Source organism: Heloderma suspectum, chromosome 4, assembly GCF_057233095.1.
Source record: "Heloderma suspectum isolate Gila_16-S chromosome 4, 16-S_ref, whole genome shotgun sequence".
Classification (NCBI taxonomy): domain Eukaryota; kingdom Metazoa; phylum Chordata; class Lepidosauria; order Squamata; family Helodermatidae; genus Heloderma; species Heloderma suspectum.
Window position 1 is genome coordinate 168,116,997 of NC_139461.1, and position 15,947 is coordinate 168,132,943.

The window sequence follows — 15,947 nt, forward strand, 5'->3', positions numbered from 1 at the left end:
CACATTGAACAGGCCTACAATGGAAAATCCATGCTAAGAGAAGTAACAGATAACTCTGGACTAAAAACTCAGGCCAGATCTACATATGCAGCAGAATGAGGTAAAAAAAATCCTGAGAAAGGGATGCTCAAAGATTTCGTTTAGTCTGCGTGTTTAAGTGAGCTGAGCTGATTTGCACTTCCCAGACTAATATGCCAACTGGAATGCAGTTATCTTCTCGTTTTTGCACTTTTCCAAAGTTGTGATATGGTTCTCAGCTCAAAAAAGTAGAAAAATGCATACAAAAATATGTATCTTTGTATAAATGTGTACAAAATGTGTATTTTAGGGTAAAATGCATACAAAAATGGATGCTTAAAAGATGCAGATGTGATATATATATAGCAGATTTATGAAGAAACAGGGCAGAACAGACTTATGGATGAACACATGTGAAACTGATACACATTGAAAATAACCTGAACTGTCCTTATTCTGAGGTGACAGAGTGGACTATATCACTTCAGATTGCTGAGGGGGACACCTGAGGGGGACACCAGTTTTTAATGCTCAATGTTCAATGTAAAGTTCAATGTAAGCAGAAAACTATCAGTTCTCAAACAACAATTCTGGCTATTCCTCCCACCAGAGACCCGTATTCTGAAATGATACAGTCCATTTTACCACCTCTTTTTCTCCGCATTCTGCTGAATATGTAGATCCATCCTCAGTGGACCTCAACAGATTTCTATGATTTTTATAAAGGATTTAGTATTAATGACATCCTTTATAAGCTCTCTAGATAAACTACTGATCTACTGATCATGTGGTAAATGGACTACAGGTGAAATGTAGCAGAGGTGAATGGTTTCCTCAGTGGAGAAAAATGTTATATGCATAGACATTTAGCATGTCAGGGGGGAGGCCAACACCATTCTCCCTTATACCTAGTTTCTGTGTACAAGGAGTTTTGTATACGGGGGAGCATTCAGTCATGTACCCTCACTCTTACAGTCTGAAGTTGTACCATCCAGCAGGGAACATTTATACCACAGAATGAACTTTCTGTTCACACATCTCTAAACTCCCAAAACTCAAGTGTCCCCCAGCTACAGAGATTTGGCTATTATTTCCTCCACATTTCTGATTTTTTTACTCCAAACAACCCAGGGCCTCTTTGTATCTGTGCAGAAAAAGTGTTCATGCAGAGTAGCTTGCTTAAACCTTTTCCCCTGTGGCCCTTTTCCAGCTCAGAATTTCCCTTCTTCAAGCTGATGTTTCACCCATGGCAGGGGCAAGGGAATAGAAGGGTCCCCATAGCTTCCCTATATCTCCCTCTCCCCATAGATGAAAAAGCAAGGTGGGGTGCAACATCAAGCTAAAAACAAAGCAGAAGGGAAAGAAGTGAACAGTATCTCCCTGCTTGCCTGCCCTTCTGCTCAGGAATTCTGCCCTGGGCTGCTTTGAGGGGTGTTCTGTTTTTTTTTTTAAGGCTATAGCAGAAAGAATCCAGGAACTCCATGGAATTTGCGCTACAGAACAGAACAAGGAATCGTCTTTGTTGAAAAATAAAGTGAAATACAGAACTTGGTGGGGCATGTGATGGAACATATTCACTAATCCTGCCCTGATACATATTTGTTTACTACTAACTAGGGATGTCAAAGAATTCCACCACGGATCTCGGTGAGGCTGAATGCCAGTGCATTTGGCCCCCCAAAATCCGTGGCGGAATGAAGCCCTCCACCCCCCCACCCCGTGAAAGGCGTGCGAAACGGAGCACTTACCTGCTGCTGTTCGCGCTGCTTTGTGAATGGTGGCCGCATCTGCGGCCACCATTCACTTCTTCATTATAGCTGTGATAGGCTACATAAATAATTACGTAAATAATTACGTAGCCTATCACGGCTAATGCAGGGACAGCATTTGCGTCCATGCAGAGGCCATGATAGGCTATGTAAATATTTACTTAGCCTATCACGGCAAAAAAACGGAACGCAAATGGCGGCTGCCGTAGCTGCCGCCATTTGCGTTCCCTTTTTTTGCTGTGATAGGCTACGTAAATATTTACATAGCCTATCACGGCAAAAGACAGGGGCGCAAATGGCGTAGTGGCCACCATTTGCGCCCCTGTCTTTTGCCGTAATAGGCTATGTAAATATTTATGTAGCCTATCACGGCAAAAAACAGGAACGCAAATGGCGGCCGCTGTAGTAGGGATGTACGAAACCCCCCTTACCTGGCTCCGCCGGGTTCCGCTGGGGGAGGGAGGCGCTCCGTCCCTCCCCCTGGAAACCTGGCAGGCCAGCTCCGCTCCACGGAGATTCTGTGGAGCCGCCGGCCGGCTCCGCCAGCAGCTGGATATCTGGCCACTGGCTAGCAGGGACGGAAATGGCGGCGGCCGTAGCTGCCGCCGTTTGCGTCCCTGTAGTCAGCTGTCATAGGCTACGTCATAAAAACCTACGTCATAGGTTTTTTGTGTTTTTTTTAAGCCAGACGTGATAGGCTATGTAAGTCTTTACATAGCCTATCACGACTGGGGGGGGGGGAAACAGACTGCAAATGGTGGCGGTGGCCATTCGGAAGACCAGCTGCTGTCTCCGCCAGAGCCACCGCCGTCTGGAGCATCCGCCCCAGGTAAGTCTCGTCCCGGGGGGATCCGCGGAGGGGCGGGGGGGTCAGGCCGTTCCGCCATGGAGTTCGGGGGGCCGAATGCACTGGCATTCAGCCTCACCAAGATCCGTGGCGGAATTCTCTGACATCCCTACGCCGTAGCCACCGCCATTTGCGTTCCCTTTTTTTTTTTTTGCCGTGATAAGCTACGTGAATATTTACATAGCCTATCACGGCAAAATACAGGGACGCAAATGGCGGTGGCTACGGCGGCCGCCATTTGCATCCCTGTGCAGCCCAACGGCTGGATGTCCGGCTGCGGGCGGCCCTGGCTGGCAGCTCTGCAGAGTTGCTGCGGAGTGGAGCCGGCCGGGGAGAATTTTGGGGGGAGGGACTGAGCACCTCCCCCACACCGCAAATGTCACCTTTCGAAAAGGTAGGTGACTTCCGTACATCCCTGCTACTAACTTACAGCATGTTACAAGTTCTAGTACTTCAGGATCCTGAAAGAAAATGGCAGATTAGGCCTTCATCAAGCAAGTAAACCACAGGTCATGACCTACCTTTACAGATCTGCTGCTCATCAGACTTGTGTTTTCTAACAGTGATTCTTTAGAGGTTGAATTCTACCAGAAATCTAGAACCTCAAGCAGAATTTGAATGCTCAGGAATTTTTAATAACCCCTTTCTCTTTCTTTAGGACATGAAAGCACGTTCTAGGCCCTCATGGTTGAGAAGATACAACTGAAAACAGATAGACAGTGCCTGCAAAATGCCAGGTGTTCAGTGGCCAGAGTTCCTGTGCCCTATTTGGCTCTGTGTCACTGTCTCCTGGCCTCCTTGATGGTCCTCTAACACTGCAACCTTGCTGCTGTTTATTCCGTAAAATTTCAAATATAAATAAATAAATTCTATAAAACTTCAAATATTACAGACAGAATAAATGGTTAAAATGCAAATGCAAAATAAACAATTCTACATAAATTGAATTTATGTTCTGAAAGGGAGTCAAAATGCTTCAAACGTGCTGATGTGTGTTGTGTTCATGTGTTAGCTGTGGGTGGAGTCAGAGGCTTTACAAAGCAGCCCTTGTTGACTCTGCATTGGAGCACCCACCCTGCAGACCAAAATGGTGACAGCATAGGTTACGCTGGCCGCTTGGGGGCTGAACAGGAATGTTTACCTGACTGGCCATAGTTACTGGGTTTTTCTGCCTGCTCTATACTGCACCTTCAGGGGAATGGATATTGGCTTAGGGGGGTTCAGCTAAATAGGTTGCTCGCACTGGCAGGACAGTGTGGGAAGGAAGGGCAATGGGTGAGTCAATAGTGAATGCCCTGAGGCACCTTCACGGTGAGCAGGGATTCCCTAGACAGGATTATTAGGGCTGTGGGGCTCTGGGGTGAGGAAAGGGCTCCTTTTGTGGCTTACCCAGATCAGACATTAAATGTTTAGGGAGGGGGCAGTGACTTGGGAAGGCCTCCCTTTGCAACTGAAGGTGTGGCCTGCAGGACAGAAACCAGCCAATACATGGGCCTCAGCCTGGGCAGGGCAGGCTCCCCCAGGTAAGATGGCATAGGACAGGAGGCCCTTAAGCAGCTCCCACCTCAGCCAGATTCCACACCGCTGGTCTGGCTGCTTCTGCAGCCCCCTCACGTAAAATAACGAAGGTGTGGCCCTAGTCTCCTGACACCTGAGCTTTGCCTCTTTCTTTCTGGTATAGTTGCAATTGTCTAATTGACCGTGATTCAAGAATTAGGATGCGAGTCGCTCTCCCTTCCTCCCTCTTATTTTCTGGGTAGGGGTGGGTGGGCAGGATGTAACCAAAAAATATGTACAATGGCTTACTTCACTGCTAGCGAGATTGGCTCTGATTCCACCGGCTTACAGGCAGGAGGGAAAGGTGGAACTGGTAGGAAGCTAATGTTCAGATGTTTTCTTGGCCAGCAAACAGCCATTTCCCACTCCGAAAAGTGCAGGGGAGCCAGGGGAGACGAATTGCATCTCTGCTTAAACAATGAAAACATCAATAATGCCCTGTTAGCTAAACACTGAGGCTGTGTATCTGCCTCTATTTTTGCTTCTATGGCACAGTATAGGAGAACTGTCTGCTTTGATTAAGTTGCTGAAACGGTGCCTGTTTCCCCTCCACCGGTGCATTCGCCGTATTTTCTTTTCTTACCCAGCAAAATGTTTCTTGTAGGCCAATCCTATGCATGCAACGGAAGTAAATGTGGACAGGACTGCAGCCTTAATCAAGTCCCATACACTGTCTCTTACAGTGCACTCAGCCTCCTAGGGTGGCCACTTATACATCACCAAAAAAAGAGCTTCACAACTTCGAATCTTTGAAGATCATGCCTGAATTAGAAAAAAAACATCGCAGAGAAGCCCCGATTCTGCAAGGATAACGCCTTAATTAAAAAAACAAACAAACAAACATCCGGATGGGGGATAGGAGGGGGTAAAACTTAATCTCATTTGAAGGGACAGAACAACCCCCTTCTCAGTGCAGGAAGCCTGATTCCCAGGCAGTCGCCCATCCAACTACTGACCGGGGCCGACCCCGCTTAGCTTCCGAGATCAGACAAGTGTGCGCACATCCAGCCCTTTGCTTGTTGCTGAGGAAACGGGCTGCTCAGGAAGCTATGCGATCAGTATCCGGAAGACGACACATGGGGCCGTCGAGAGCTGTGATTGGACAGGAGGGAAAAACAAACACCACCGTATATGGACAGGCGGGGGAGGGGACTACAACCGGATATGGCAGCGAAGGTGGAAAATCAGAGCACATTAAGGGGAAATACCAGGATATTAGGGTATTGAAAGCGGGAGCATGGAAGTGGGAAGTTCCGGTTCCAATTTGAGGTGGGTACTGCGTAGTGTGAAAGGCGGGCGGCGAAACCTCATTGGAACCGAAAAAAGGCGGTAAGTGTAGATCCAGCCTGAGTCATTTTTAGGGTTCCCTTATGACCTGGTTCCCTTATGACCTGGATCCCTTGAGCAACTCCTTAAGGATCTCTTGCCTCCTTAAGAGTCCCACCTTCCTTCTTTTAAACTTCTCTTTCCCAATAACGTGGGGTTTAAGCTGTAGGTGTGGGGTGATTGACACACCAGACACTTGGGGTTGAGTCACAACAGTTTACTGATAAATGTAAAGCAAGCAAATTGTAACTAAAGGTATTTACAGAATAGAGCTGAGTGAAACAAAAGTAATTAAGAGAAAATAAATATTGCAAAACGCAAGTCCCTTTACCCTAGCTGTACTTAAGACTCCTCTACATTGCTTCTTCCTGCTCCCTCTTCAGGCTCTGGTCTCCTGACTCTCCTCTTACTGGCTCTCTCCCTCTCTTTATATACCCTCCTCCCTCAAAATTGAAAATACTATTTCATACCTGAAGAAATGAAACTTAACTGGGGAAATGAAACTGAAACTTAACCAGGGAAATAAAACTACTTGTCTCAGGGATGCCCCCTCCCAACAAAAAACTCCAGGCCTCTCAGCCTGATCTTTTTTCTTTTTGCCTCTGTAGGCTTCAAACCTTCACAGTCATAAACAGATAGGCTGTACAAAGTGGTAACAAAAAGATGGCTGATGTTTACTGGCAAAGTCCCCTGGCTAAGCAGTCAAAAGTATAAAACAGCAGAGCAAATCAGGCCAGGTCTGTAGCAGAATGAAACCACTACTACTACTGAACATACTGGATATGCTAATATTTTTATACACAAGAAACACAGCCTAAAAAGGAAATGTATTTGGTTCCGCCTGGCTGCTAGGCAACATCCCCCCACCCCACTTGCAACCCCTACTTGCACCCAAGGCTCCCAGATGCATTGAGAGTGGATAATTAGCTCTCCACCCTGAGTGGTCCTTGCCACTGCACTTCGTTAGAAATTCTGAGGACAAATCAACCCTTTGCTTATACCATTTGGGGGTGTGATTTCCTCTCATCACTATTCCAACAGTGCTAACTGTTGATGGGCAACTTCAAGATCCCTCCTCTCCCTTTAAGTAGAAGATTGTCATCTATAATGTAGGGCACATAGCCACTCCATGGCCTCCCTGTAACTGTTGCCAGAAAGTCATATTAAAAAGCCAGTTCCCATGTTCCATCTATGTCTCCCTTTAGTGTGAAATTGAACCCGGGGAGAGTATATGCAGGTAAAAGTGTGGGCCTATGCAAATAGAAGCAAACTTAATTAATTAATTATTTGCTTAATTGATTTATTACAAAATTCTATACCGCCTGTCAAGAATACAGGCCAGCCCTTTCCACCATGAAGTTAGGCCTTGCTCTCATGTATGATATAACCACCTGTGAATGGGTTATCTGTGTAGCTTCTTGGTCCTGGTGCTTGAGGGTCGGGGGCCCAGGGACTGAGTTGACGATTGGCTGGGTGAAATCTGCCTTGGGTTGCCAGGGCTGTTTTGGTTCCAACAACTGAAGCCATTTTCAGGCACAACACACCTTTATTGAGAGAGAGAAAATGCTGTAGCGGAAGAGCTCACCCTCTGCGGGGTGCAAGAACTCTTCTCCGCATGCTAGACACCACTAGTGCAGAATGCTTGTTGACTAAAAAGGAAGTCTAGTTTAACCACAAGTTCTTACATTGTTGGCTGGCCAGTCTGGAGAATGGTGACATACAGGCAGTTCCCTGTTTGGCTTGTTCACATATAGAAACGTTTGCTGGTTAGGCAAACTGCTTTTTCAGAACTTTGTAGATCTTGCATTTTTTGGAGAGAGAGGGTGGGGGTGGTCACATACACATTCAAAAATTCCACCATGAAGATACCCAGGCCCAACCTTCACTGGGCCTCAATATGGCTTCACTCTCGCCAATACAGTTGGCTATAACAGGGCTAAGCCTTAAAAGGAGCTGAAGCAAAGCTGGGGTTGTCTCCCCTCGTTATGATGGTCTTTGGACCTGTTTGGATTGCTGGGCTCTATCCCTGGAGGCCCTTGCTTCGCTAACGTATAAAGATAGGGTAGCCAGCTTTTGTTATTGTGCTTGGGTATGCTGTTAAAGGGCCGCAGTGGCTTAGTGGTTAAGGTGCTGAACTGCAGACCGGAAGGTCGGCAAGACAGCAGTTTGAGACCCGAGTGCTGCGTGACGGAGTGAGCTCCCGTCTTCAGTCCCAGCTTCTGCCAACCTAGCAGTTCGAAAGCAAGAAATTGCAAGTAGATAAATAGGTACCGCCTCGGCAGGAAAGGTAACAGCGTTCCGTGCACCTCGGTGTTCAGTCATGCCGGCCACATGACCACGGAAGCGTCTTCGGACAGCGCTGGCTCTTCGGCTTAGAAATGGAGATGAGCACCACACCCTAGAGTCGGACACGACTGGTTGGGGACACCTTTATCTTTTTTTTATGCTGTTAAAAGGCTCTCTAGTCACGAGGGTTTTCCTTTGGGTTCTTTTAGACCTGTAATCTTCTGTACTACCTCACACCTTCCCTTTTAAAATCAACATCTATTTACTCCAAGTTGGTGTGCTTACTTCTGGGTAACCTCAGTGCTAATTTCAGTGGCTTTTGGCCAAGGTGGGTAGCTACTGGGTGCTTCTTGGGAATGTAAGTCCAGAAGTGGACTGTCCTACTTTGAAGGGAAGTTGGAACTAGTTCCAGTTTTTCTTCATACCGCCTAATAGCCAAAGCTCTCTGGGCAGTTCACAAAATTAAAACTCTAAAATACAACATCATAAACACAATATAAAACCTTTAAAAGTTTAAAACAAAAGAAAACAAGAGTAAAAACCAGCAACAGGGGAAGATCTAAAACAAGAACACCTGCTTAAAAACAAACTAAAGAGCCTGGGAATTCTCAATGGCAAAGTCAGGAGGCTACAGTAAAGAGGCATGAGGTGGGGGAGACAAAACCAGCCCCTCATCCCAGACCCTGAGGTCACCTGGGAGGGTCCCCAACTGCTCTCCTGACTGCGCTTCTTAACTTTTTCTCATGTAAGAGAATGGCTGCCATTCACTCCTGTGTAAAAAGAAACCAAAAATAAAACATTGCACTTGGAGAAACAGTTGCAGGGGAAGGATAAACAAGGTATTCCTCCCACCCATCCTCCCAAACCAGCAGCATGTAATACTTTAGTCTCTGATTTGTTTGTATAACAAAGAGGCTGAAGCAAGCAGAATGCAAGAAAAAGAGGCTAATCAAAGCAGGGGCCTTACTATTGTTTCCATTACATTACACTCTGAAGTGCCCATGTACACTGATGGCACAATATAAATCACCCTTCCTCAACCTGGTGCCCTCCAGATGTATTGGACTACAACTCCCATTATGCCCAGCTAGCATGGCCATTGAGGGAGGCTGATGTATAACAGCACATGCATAGTTTGCTGCTGCATTGTTCTTCTCTTCCCTCATTTCTCCTATCCCACTTCTTTGCTCTCCTTTGCTTCTCTCTCCCTCTTTCGCCTTCAGCCTTGTCTGCTTCTCTTTTTCCATATTGCATGATCTTGCTTGCTCCTTATCTCTCCTACTTGTGCTTTTCACGCTCTGCTCTTCACTTTCCCAGTTTGTTTACATTGCTAAAACACTTGTCCAGGTCAGACATGTTTTCCCGATAAACACATTTTCATTGATTGCATGAAAGCAAATCCTCAAGAGCAGCAGATATTTTCCTCCAGGGGGATCAATAACGGTGCAGAATTTCTTTTTTCTCCCCATCATTCCCCTTGAGTGCAGCCTGGGATATATGAGATTGAAGTCACACAGATTGTATTGGGATCATACTCTTTCCCTAAAGATGGCTGAACAGTAACGTGCATATGGTTGATGCAGAAGAACTCGAAGGCTCACTCCAAGTGCGGGAGATTAATGGGACAAGAGTCCATCAGTGGAGGTAATTTATTTACTGATGGGTCAACAGTGAGTACAGGCCATGCTTCTTCTGGAAAGACAAGCTGGGAAAAGGAAGATATATGTATACAAGCCTAGAACTGATCTGCACCTATATGCCCTACCTGTCACAAAATTTCACTTCTGAAAGAAGTCCAAAGCTCAGGCTCAGTAGCTAATGTAGAATAGAGACCAACTAACTGAGCTGTAAACTGTGTGTGTGTGTGTGTGTGTGTGTGTGTACTGATGTGCTATATAATACCATATGTTTATGGAATGCTTTGAACACCCAGAAAGTGCTATATTAATACTATGTATTATTAACATTAACATGTATTACAACTGATTTGAACTGGTATTAAGAATCCCGAAAATTTCCCTTGGGTTGGCGTCTTCTCACCATCTTGCCTGGGCCTTTGTCTAGATCTGACATGGCCTCCTCCTTTATCCTGCCCCCAGCCACCCCATCATCCACTCGGGTGCTCAGATTGCTCACACCATGTAGTTTTGGTCATGGTACCTGTAAGCCAGGACCACCCATCTCAGTGCCTTTCCACTCTAATGTGGTGCTGTTGTGGGGTAACTCCAGGAGATGTACATATGTCAGTGGCAGGACTGGGGGGGGATAAAGGTGGGGGCCCCCTCCATGTGTTAGGTCTACACATTGCAGGGGGAGGGGATTTGTCTGAAGACCCCTTAAAACAGGAATGGAGAACAGTCCCATCCAGCTCGCCAGCTTTTCCTGCTGACTTCGTCTCCAATCAGTGATCAGAGATAAAAGATTTCTTTTTTAAAAGCCTCATTGCAGCATGGGGAGTATTTGCGGGGTGAACCCCCCTCTCCAATGCTGTGACCTCCCCCAAATCTCCCCTCCCCAGTGCAGTAAGGCTTTTTTAACGCCTCATTGCAGCATAGGAGTCTTGCGGGGGGGCGGGGCTGTCACTGCTGGAAGGGGGGAGCTAACCCTGCCCTCCCACATTGTAATCATGCTATTTAAAAGGCTGACTGCAGTGGGGGAGGGGTGATGTGTGTGACTGACTGAGTGAGAACATGATAGCGTGTGTGTGCATGTGTGTGTGTGTATGAATGTGTGTGAATGGGGCCTGGGCAATCATACTGGGGTGGCTCTACCCACTTTGAGATGTGCCCCCTCCCACTGCTGGCATGCACTCCCCCAAGGGCTTGCCCAGAAACAATCTGGCCCTTGGGCCAAAGAAGGTCCTCCACCCCTGCCTTAAAAGCAGATGGAATCGCTGTACACCTTGGACTAATAAAGAGCATTATTGCCATTTTACTGCTCGGCCTAACCTAGAGATGAAAAATTTCCCAAAATTTAAAAGCTATTTGGAGGAAATTGAAGTGTAGGTAATACTCTTTAAAAATAAAAATAAAATCACACCTAAACTTGGTGTTCCTAGTTTAAGAACATGGAATATATAATATATAACTTCTCATGTAACAGCTATAAATCTGCATTGTCTAAGTACCGTAGAATTAGCACATTGTACATCATGCCAACCGTGGAAAATCTATACTGAGAGGAGTAGTTGATACCTGTTTTGTCTGATATTTAGAAACGTAAACACTTTGGTTTAAGTCAGACAAACAATAATTTCAAATATACGCAGCACTACATAGAGAAGTGTAAGCTCCTGTGCCTTACCTGCGCCCTGCACTCCTTACACATGTCAGCTTAGACTAAGTGTCAGCTACTCCCAGATAGGTGAGTTTAGGAATGCAACCTAACTATATCCTAGTTGTAGCCTGTTGGGAATGATGATTCAGATAGAGGAAACTGAGGCAAGCGTGAAGCAAGAGCCATCAGAGGCTGTGTTGCACAAAGGCCAATTTCAGGAGCAATTCCGGTAGACCTTGCCAAAAAAAGAGGACACAGATTGGCATAAAATGTGTATATGCTATGTATACATGCAAAATTAGAAATATTGACTATTTATTTAAATAAAAATACAATATATCTCATCCTAGTGGGTAGGACTGTGACCGGGGCTTTCTTCACATGGAGCTTTTATCCTGCGATTGAGATGGCTCCCTCATAGAAGTTTGTGGGCGCTTTACATGCCGTCGTGACCCTCCAGGGCGTCTCCTGCACTAAATGCCCTTTGTTCTGTTTTTAAATAGATCGCAGATAATGAGCTATCCAGTTACCCCGTTGTGTTCCACTTGAGTTCCCTCTGTGAAAAGAGGAAAAGCGGCAAGAAGAGGAGTGAGATCAATGAAAGATAATGGAAGACTCAGATACGGGGAGAAGGAGGGGGAAGGGGGTGGAGGGAAAGGAAGCAGGTGAAAAAGGGAGTCGTGATCCTGCGTTTGAAACAGAAGCAGCAAGCCCCGTTTTAAATGCAGTATTTTAGGCTGGTGTAGAGATGCCCTGGGTGATGGGTGTACCTGTTCAGTCTGCCATCCATAGAATAATAGAATCATAGGGCTGGAAGGGGCCTACAAGACCATCGAGTCCAACCCCCTGCTCAGTGCAGGAAGCCTGATTCTCAGGTAGTCTCCCATCCAAGTACTAACCAGGGCTGACTCTGCTATGTGCTAACTGTTGATGGGCAACTTCAAGGAGCCATTTGGTTATTTGTTTGTTTGTTTATTTATTATACTTTTAAACTGCCCAATAACCCAAGTTCTCAGGGCGATGGACACTTTATTAAAAACCTAAATTACAAACAATAAAACAATGAATAAAAACCTCACATAATAAAAACCAAGATTGAAAGCAGCAGCAAAGAGTAAAAACACTCCAGCACATAAAACCAAAGTAAATCCAGCAGCAATAAAAGTGCAGTGATCTAAAAGCACTAAAAACAGTTCTTTATTTGTTCTTCCTTTTAGGGTTCTTAACTTTAAAACAGACTTGGACTGGTCAGCCCTTCAAATGGAGGATGGCTTCACATAGAGCACTGTCCTCTGAAAAGTAGGGTATGTGGCCATCTAAGGAGCAATGTCCTTCTCAGACTCACCTGAAGATGCTGTGTGTTGCAGAAATACATAATCAGTGTACTTTTCTAACATCAAGTCCTAACAGTGCTGCATCTTTAATAATCCAGAACAATGCAGTAGCAGTGTAATCATCATCACTAACATTACTATGTTCAAACTTTGGATCTAGGAGTTTTACAACATTGTAATTGGCAGTAACAACATTGTTTTAAAACACGGCTTTAAAAAACATTTTAGAGAAAACACTGCATAAGGGGTTTTCCATTTTTACCTAAGGGTGCAATCCTATGCATGTTTAGACAGAAAATGCTGGGAGTTGTAGGACTTTTTTCTGTCTATACATGCATAGGATTGCACCCTAAATGTCTATCTTTTTCTGCTGGCAAAATAGGACAAAATGCCTCCCCCCAAATTTGAAAACTATTTTCTCCTGTCCCAGGGAACGTCTCTAGTTTCTCTCATGTGCCATTGGATTCCAGCCCTTTGCTGGACAATACTCCAAGCCTAGCAGGATGTATCAGATGTTCTGCTCTTGAGAGCTAGCAACTCTTGTGATATCACCAGGTCCTGCCTCATGATATCACCAGGTCCTGCCTCGTGACATCACCAAATCCTGTCTTGTGACATCACCAACCCCATCTCTGGGATGCTGGAGACCTGGCAACACTAATTATTACCTGGAGACCCAGGGACCTTAATTATAAGGTTGGCACAATCTCTGTTCTTTGGGTAGCCTTTTACACCGGAGAAGCGTGAGCATAAAACTCTCCAGTCTAAGATTGGTACCTGATCTTAATTTATATGTTCACAGTTCAGGAATTCTGTCCAAAATAATAAGAAAACTTATTGTGGATGGAACATGCCTATTTTTATTTTGCAAAGGCACAAAGAAAATAATTCTTGTGTTCAAGGAAACTTTATTCAGCTCTTCCTTAGCTTCATTTTCAAAATAATGCATTTGTGTGTGCTGGTGGTATTACAGGTTGCAAAGAACTATGGCAAGTGGGTCTTTTTTTTAAAGAACTAACAAGACTAAGGCTGCAATCCTATGCATGTTTAGACAGAAAAAAAGTCCTACAACTCCCAGCATTTCCCAGACAGCCATGCTAGCTGGTGAATGCTGGGAGTTGTAGGATTTTTTCCTGTCTAAACATGCATAGGATTGTGCCCTAAGTCATTTAGGGATGTGCTAAACCTGTCCTTTATTCTTTTCTGACTCAAAGTCCAGAATACTCATGGAAACCCATGAAGTGTTTCAGATATTCTTTAGGAATGCTGAGCACGAATCAAATTCATTTTGGAAAGCCCATCCAGATGGAGATGCTGTCCATTGCTTTTTCGCAGCATGTGCCTTTGGGCCTGCATCACCAATCCTAAACCCCAAGCTAGCTTGCCCCGAAGTTTATGCATACAGCCACCAGTAATATTTTCCCCTTATGTAAATAAATCAGATGGAATTGCACACAAGTTGGTTCACAATAATTGTCTGCACCAACAGAATGACAATATCTGCATCAGAAATTAAACCTGCCAGATTACTACCACAATTCTACCATTTTTAGAACACAATATGTCATTTTATTTGAAACAATTGTACGGAATAAAATGGAATGATTCCCAGAGGGGTAGCCTGAAAATGAAAATTGTATTAGATAATAATGGGTCATTATGACAATTAGGTATTAGTGGCCTGACTGCCAACACTGTAGTTTAGTAATTAAAATATAGGTACTCTACATTCCTGATTGCACTTAGTCACAATTAGCCCTTAATTTCCTACTTATTTTGTCACTCTGATGTGGTGAACAGCTGTATTCTCTATAATTCCTCTGGCTAATAGATAGACTCCAACACTCCCTCCAACTCTATGATTTTGTGGTCATGGTGGACCACAATGACAAGGTCAACTCAGTGATCTGGTTTGCACAATTAAACAACCTATGATTTGTTAACCATTGTTTTTTGGGGAGCACAGGACCACACCAGCATGTTGGCTCCTGACCACTCACCCACTTCTGGCATACTAAACTGCCCAGGGATGCCTCGGCCCTCGGTTGTTCTCCATGTCATGTGAACCCGAAACTCTGGGTTAGCCATGGTTTGTTCTTGACTTAAAACTCTGGGTTGTTTCTTCCTCAACAAGTTCCAGGTTTGCATATCATGGACAACAACTCAGGGATAGGGAGCCCCTGGATTGTTGCGCGCACCGGAAGCAGGTATGTGGTCAAGAGCCAGCAGCCTGCATGCTCCTGCACGTTCCCAAACAACCCATGGTTAACAATCTGTGGATTGTTTAATTGTGCAAACCAGGTCAGTTTTGGCAGCTGTGGAAAAAGGCAATTCCAGGATAGGGATTATTAGAAAAGGGACCGAAAATAAAACTGCCAATGTTGTAATGCCCCTATACAAATCTATGGTGAGGCTACATTAGGTATTAGAGATGTGAAGGCTTGGACTCCCCCCCCCCCGCAAAAAAAAACCTCCAGAAAAATATGCGGGGGTGGAACATTTTTCCAAATTTTCAAAAACATCCCGGGGGGGTGGTGGAAAAACATGTTTAGGTTTTTCAAATTTGTGTGGTTCCTCCACATGCCATTTTTCCTGGTTTTTTTCAAGGCTTCCACATCTCTACATTGGAATATTGTATATGGTTCTGATTGTCCACAGCTCAAAAAACAATACTGTAGAGCTAGAAAAGGGAAACCAAGATGGGAGCCGGAGCACCTCCCTTACAAGGAAAGGCCAAAATATTTGGGGCTTTTGAGTTGGGGGGGGGAGATTACTATTGAGGGACCCGATAGAGATACCTATGCATGATGTGGAAAAACTGGTTAGAAGTTTTCCTCCCTCTCCTATAACTACAACTTGGGACCATCCAATTAGCAGGCATTTCAGTACAAAATAAAGAAAGTGATTCTTCACATAAAAGGTAATTAATTTATGGACTTTGCTGCATGCCGGCCGGCCACTTAGATGGTTTTAAAAAGAGATTGGACCAGTGGAGGCTGGTGGCCTTGATGTCAGTGGGGCCGTGAATCAGCTCCCTTGGAGAGCTCCTTTAAAGTTCTGACTGGTTCAGACTGAAACGCGGAGCAGATTCGCTACTCCCCTGACATCGGAACCACCAGCCTCCACTGGATTAGGCAAATTCTTGGAGGATAGCTCTATCCATGGCTTTTAGCCATGGTGGCTATATAGAATCTCCATGTTCAGATGCAGGATGCATCCGTGGAAGATGGCTGTTGCCTTTAAGCCCTGCTTGTGGACTTCCTGGAGGCATCTGGCTGACCACTGTGGGAAGCAGTGGTCTGGGCTCAGTGGACCATTTGACTAACCCAGCAGGGCTCTTCTTGTGTTCTCTCATCCTCCAGTGGCTGAATTTAATGGCCTGAAGATGTTCTGCTGGTTTAGGCCGCAGCATTGAGATTATGGCACTGCAAGAATGGCCTTCTGCCTGGCCTGCCCTCCCTGTGCCTCTGAGCAACCTGAAATCTAGCTGGGGGTGGGGTGGCATAGCTTAGTGGTAGAACCCCTGCTTTGCAT